General features: G+C 38.5%; 1 non-coding gene across 1 annotated transcript; it reads left to right on the top strand.

The window, feature by feature from the left end:
- Nucleotides 1-1,298: 1,298 nt before the first annotated feature.
- Nucleotides 1,299-1,405, top strand: LOC145641407 (small nucleolar RNA R71). The gene has a single exon (XR_014115435.1). It is a non-coding gene; the product is annotated as a small nucleolar RNA R71 (small nucleolar RNA).
- The last annotated feature ends 4,011 nt before the right edge of the window (nt 1,406-5,416 follow it).

Here is a 5,416-nt window from a genome sequence, read left to right as displayed (position 1 = left end):
AAGGAATAGATAGATGAATTTCCTTAAGCATCATGATGAATTTTCCGAATTGTTCATCCAATTTGTGCCTATTGAACTTTTGGGGGTAAGAAAATTTGGGTATGTAGTCTTCTTTTTCTTTCTTTTTCACCTTCTCAACTTGTTCCTTTGTAACTTCCTCAACCAAAGGGCTCTCATCTCTCTCATTCACAATTGGAATCTTTTTCACATCACTCCTAGTGGTGATAGAACAAACCGATTTCTTAGGATCAATTCCTTGTGAAGGTAAAGAAGAAAGGGTAGCAGGCTCTTTCGAGGTGTTGGCTAGTTGAATGATTTGGCTCTCAAGCATCTTTCCATGAGTTAACATGTCATGAAACATTTTGTTACTAGACGAAATGTGATCATTCAATTAATTAGCTTGATCTACCATGAGATTCTCTGACCTACTCATAGAATGAGATAGTTAATCATAGGAATTATCACCTTGCCCTTGGGTCTTTGGAGTAAATTCGGGTGTTGGACCTCTTTGGGCATTGTTTTGAAAATTTGCCCTACTTTGGTTACTCCAATTACCTATAGCTTGATTTTGGCCGGAATTTTGATTATGGTTAACATAACCTTGGTTATGATCCCCATATACTTTGCTGTGACTTTGATCATTATAACCATAGTTGTTACGATTACCACAAAACCCTTGGGTTACTTGGTTCCTATAACCACTATTTTGGTTATAACTGTCATAGTTCCCATGGTTGTGATAATTTCTATTCTTAACATTCTATTGAACATTGAATCTAGGTCCAAAATCATTATTATCATCATAATTCACATGCTCATTCTCATTTCCATCATATTTATCACATCCATAACAAGGAACATTGGGGCAATTAGAAGCATCATGATCATTCTTTCCACATAAATCACAAACTAAACATTCTCTAATCATGTAACAAGAAGCGAAAAGAGGGTTAGAGTAAGGACATGTACCACTCCCCGGAAATTGGGAGAGAAGAGTTTGTGCTTGTGAAGATGCGTTCTCAAGCTTAGCCTTGATTGAAACCACCTATTTCCCTAAGTCCGAAAGTAGTGTGGAAAAATTATTGATGGCGTTAAGTTGATCTATTGAGCCATTTTCGCTTGTGGAATCTATCTCAAATTCTTGCCAATTCATGTAGTTCCTCACTACATCATCTATCACATCCACAACCTCTTACACCGTCTTGTTCATGAATGGGCCTCCGGCTCCGGCATCAAGACTTGACCTCCCTTAAGAACTTAAACCACTATAAAAGATTTGAATTATTTGGTAGGTAAAAATTCTATGGTGAGGACACTCTCTTTGATAATCCTTGTACCTCTCCCATGCTTCATAGAGTCTTTCACTAGTCCTTTGCCTGAAACTTTTAATAAAAGCTCTAATCTCCGTCGTTTTCTTTTGTAACTTTGTACCTCTCCCATGCTTCAAAGAGGCTTTCACTAGTCCTTTGCTTGATATGTGATCATTAATTTTCTTGAAACTTTTAAGGGAAGAAACGGGAATGAAATTCTTTTGTAACTTTGTCCCTAGTTCTCAAGGAATTAGGCTTCACTTCCTTATCAAGCCATTCTTGAGCTCTTCCAATTACAGAAAAGGGAAATAGTTTAAGCCTTATAAATTCTTGAGCAACCCAGTTCACCTTAATTGTGTTGCAATATTGCTCGAACTCCTTAAGATGATTGAGCGGACTTTTATTTGTTCCTCCACTATATTGTTGCTTTTTAATCAAAGTTATCATTGCCGGCTTGATTTCAATGTCACTTTCGGGGATCAATAATGGTGCAATGCCGCTCTCATACTTGTATGCACCCGGAGTGCCTAACTCCTTCAATGTTACTCTTGGAAGATCTCCCAAGTTAACTTGCATACATAAACTCAAAAGAAATTATTAGTAGCACGGCTACAAATGTATCTTTTTGTATTTTTGAATTAAAATGAAATATACTCAACAACAATAGCAAACAACTACGTCATTCCCCGGTAACGGTGCCATTTTGACTGCGGGTGGAGACTAGGTTTTTGGACTAATCTTCCCTAGGCCAAATAAAAATTTGTAATCACTCAACACACCCTTTTAACTAGCATTAGAGTAAGTCGAGGGTCGAACCACTAGGAATGGGAGGTGGTCACAATTGCTAGAGTTAAGCTATTTCGAAGAAGTGAAGTAAGGTGTGTGTACTCTAAAACAACTAAGAAAATGAGATTAAAATCCAACATATCAAACACTAGGGTTTAGGATCCATATATACATGCAATGGATACAACTAATCGGAATTGGATTTGACTAAGTCTAGTGTTGTGAGAGAAAATCAACTGAATATATCAAACACTAGGGTTTAGGATCCATATATACATGCAATGGATACAGCTAATCAAGATTGGAATTGACTAAGTCGAGTGTTGCAAGGGAAAATCAATCAAGCAATCAAGAGAGTATGATATGATAGGCTATTCTCCTAGAGGTCAAACTAGTGTCAACTACGAGAAACTCTAAATAGGAACCTCACAAACCAACTCAATCGACAAATGCAAGCCACAAATCAATTGTCCATATTAATGTGAACTTACAATGCTATCTAGTGCAGCGATCAAAGTTAGTTATTCTTCAATCAATCACACACATGCAAATAATCAATCAACCTATTTAATCACTACATCAACTCCATCTGTTTCCCACAATTAGCATCAATCCATTACTCATATATGCTTCAACATTCCCCTAGAAATAAAACTACTCACAATCCATGGAAATCAAGATCAAAACTAAGCCAAACAACAAATTCATCATCATCATATTAATTAAACTAATTCAATCACAAATCAATCAAACTTGAACAATAAACAAACAATTAAAATCAAAACCTAAAGATTGCATTAAAGTAAAAAAATACTTACAAACTTGCTTCAAATAAATGAAGAAAATACTTATAATCATCAATCTTTAATCATCAATCAAGAATTTCTCTCCATATAAACTTGAGTTTCTCTCTCTACAAAGCGATCTAATATTTTTACTCTTAATTCTATTCTCTCTAAGAAAATCTAACCTAATTCTAAAACTAACTCTTTTTTCGCTAAAAATAGAAGGATAATCTATATATAATAAAACTAACAAAGAGAAATTAGTTAGATCGTCCAAAAAGACCCATACAGGTGCGACCCTCTCTAAGGTGGACGCGCGACCGCTCATAAAAGGGTCGTGCGGGCCTGCGCTAAGGACTAGGGCAGCCTCCTTCACCCTTTAATTTTCTCTTCCTTGTGTGCTCCACTTGATGGTGTTAATGAACACGGAAGGAGGCAGTCTTCAAATAGCTTCCACTGTGGGTTCAACACCAAGAATGATGTACCCACCGCTCGCATGCACGAGCTAGAAGACTTGGACTTTACAGTCCTTCAAACTTGAACTTGAAATGGTAGGCAAGAGGCATCTCAAACGATGTAAAACATGGGAAAGAGACTTGGGAATCCTCGGATTATGATCATAACCTAATAAAAGAATTAAAACAAGAAAATAAAAGAAAAAAATAACAGAATAAACCAAGAAATGCATAAAAATAGAAAATCAACTAAGAAAATGCAAGCTAAGGAAATAAAGAGTAAAACTAAGGAAAAACTAAAGAAAATAGCTATAAAATAGCATGAATTCCACCCTAAAAAGAACCAAATGAGTGCCACTCATCACATGCTGGACTTCAACTGGCGTAAAGATGCAAGGAAGTTGGACCTTGCTGATGTGGGGATGAAGTTCAATGGTTTTAGTCAGGGCTACAAGCTGGTTTTGCTTGCTGAGTGCTCCAAGTTATATGCTCCTCCTACTAGTCATATTACAGTCTTTGCTTCTCAACTGGACTTGGGCTTGAGATTCCTTTTTTACCCTACTTTAGATAAGGTCTTTCGGGCCTTTAACCTTTGTTTTGTTTCATCTTGCTTCTCTACACACTTTGATATGCTTACTATGGTTCCTAGAATTTTGGAGGTATCTAGAATTGTTGCATCTATTCAAATCTCTGATAAGCCTAAAAAGGTCATCTTCTAGTTCCGAGTGTAGGTGGTATTACGTGGATCCCAAAGAGGGCCGAGTTTTGTCTTACCCTAAAATTGGTCGTTTAAGGGACAGGACTGGCAAGTTTGTTAGGGTTGCAGTGCCTTCTTCTTTTGTTAGGGAGATTTGCATTAATATGGCTGGAGTTACTATTTCTCCTATTGAAGCTGCTCGCAAAATTGACACTTTTGACATGCTACAGGGGGCGGGCACAAGTGACGCTAGGTTTCCTAAGTTTTGGCTGCCTAACTCCTTGTATATTTTAGGCAATGTGCAGCTTTCTGCTATGCGCTTATGTTCTACCCATGAGCCTGGTAAGCCTTGTTTTTTATTCTTCCTTTTATTTGTAAGAGTTTTTCTCTCTTCGCTTTTGTTTATGATGTGCTCTTATGTCCTTTGTTTTGTCTCTAATGCTGCCTGATTTTCAGGTTATGACCAATTGGATAGGGGCATTCTTGGAATGAAGGACAATTGGAAGGACCTTCTTACTACTACCCTGACAATCCTCTAGAGATTTTTGAGACCCTGGAGGTTTGTGCTGGCTCTTTGAAGGGTGACATTCGCTTAGCCCCAGCTGAACTTATTACTATTTTTGGGAACGTGTCCGCTGCTGATCGTGCAGGGTCTAGCCGAGCCTTCCTCTTCCATTGTCGGGAGTCAACGGGAAACTCGCCCTGCACCCATGAAACTTACGTTAGGGTCTTAGGCGTTGGTGGCGTAGGAATCATCTTCTAAGAAGCGTTTTGCTACGGCATTCGGCCAGGTGGAACCTCAGAATTATGTGGTAAATGAACAGCTGAATCAAGCTTTTGATGATTCTAAAAATAATGCTGATGATTTTGCTGACAACGTTCTTAAGTTTCCCGTTGAGGAGGCTAAGATTAACGCTGCGGTGGGTGAGAAACCCACAACTTTCTACTGAGCATGTTCTGCCCTATTCTCCCAGCATTGGTACAGTTGTTGCTGCTAAGAACGCTATCGTTCCTTCTACTGAGGTTTTTGACTTTTTGCTCCCTGATAACACTATTATGGAGTTACCAAAAATTCCACCTCACCTTTCTATGCTACGAAGCCGCTTGCGAAGTGCTAGCAAGGAAGGGCACTCTCAGCTTGGAGGTTCGCACAAACAAGATCATGTAGTTATTAAATTGGAGGATGACCCTGTGCCTTCCCCTCAGGTGACGGTGATCATCCCCCTACTAAGAAAGCTCGTAATTTTTCCGTTCTTGACCCCTTTAGTTCTCATTATGTGAACATTGGGCTTTTTGGTGAGAAGACTGGTAATGAGATTGGCACCCAAAACTCTAGTGAGCTTAATCTCTGTGTTCACTTGTTCCTGGGTGATGCTTTTGAGA

This window comes from Chenopodium album, chromosome 7 (genome assembly GCF_948465745.1).
Source record: "Chenopodium album chromosome 7, dcCheAlbu1.1, whole genome shotgun sequence".
In the NCBI taxonomy this organism is placed as follows: Eukaryota; Viridiplantae; Streptophyta; class Magnoliopsida; order Caryophyllales; family Amaranthaceae; genus Chenopodium; species Chenopodium album.
The sequence above is the reverse complement of the archived record's forward strand: the minus strand, read 5'-3'. Positions and strand labels throughout refer to the sequence as shown.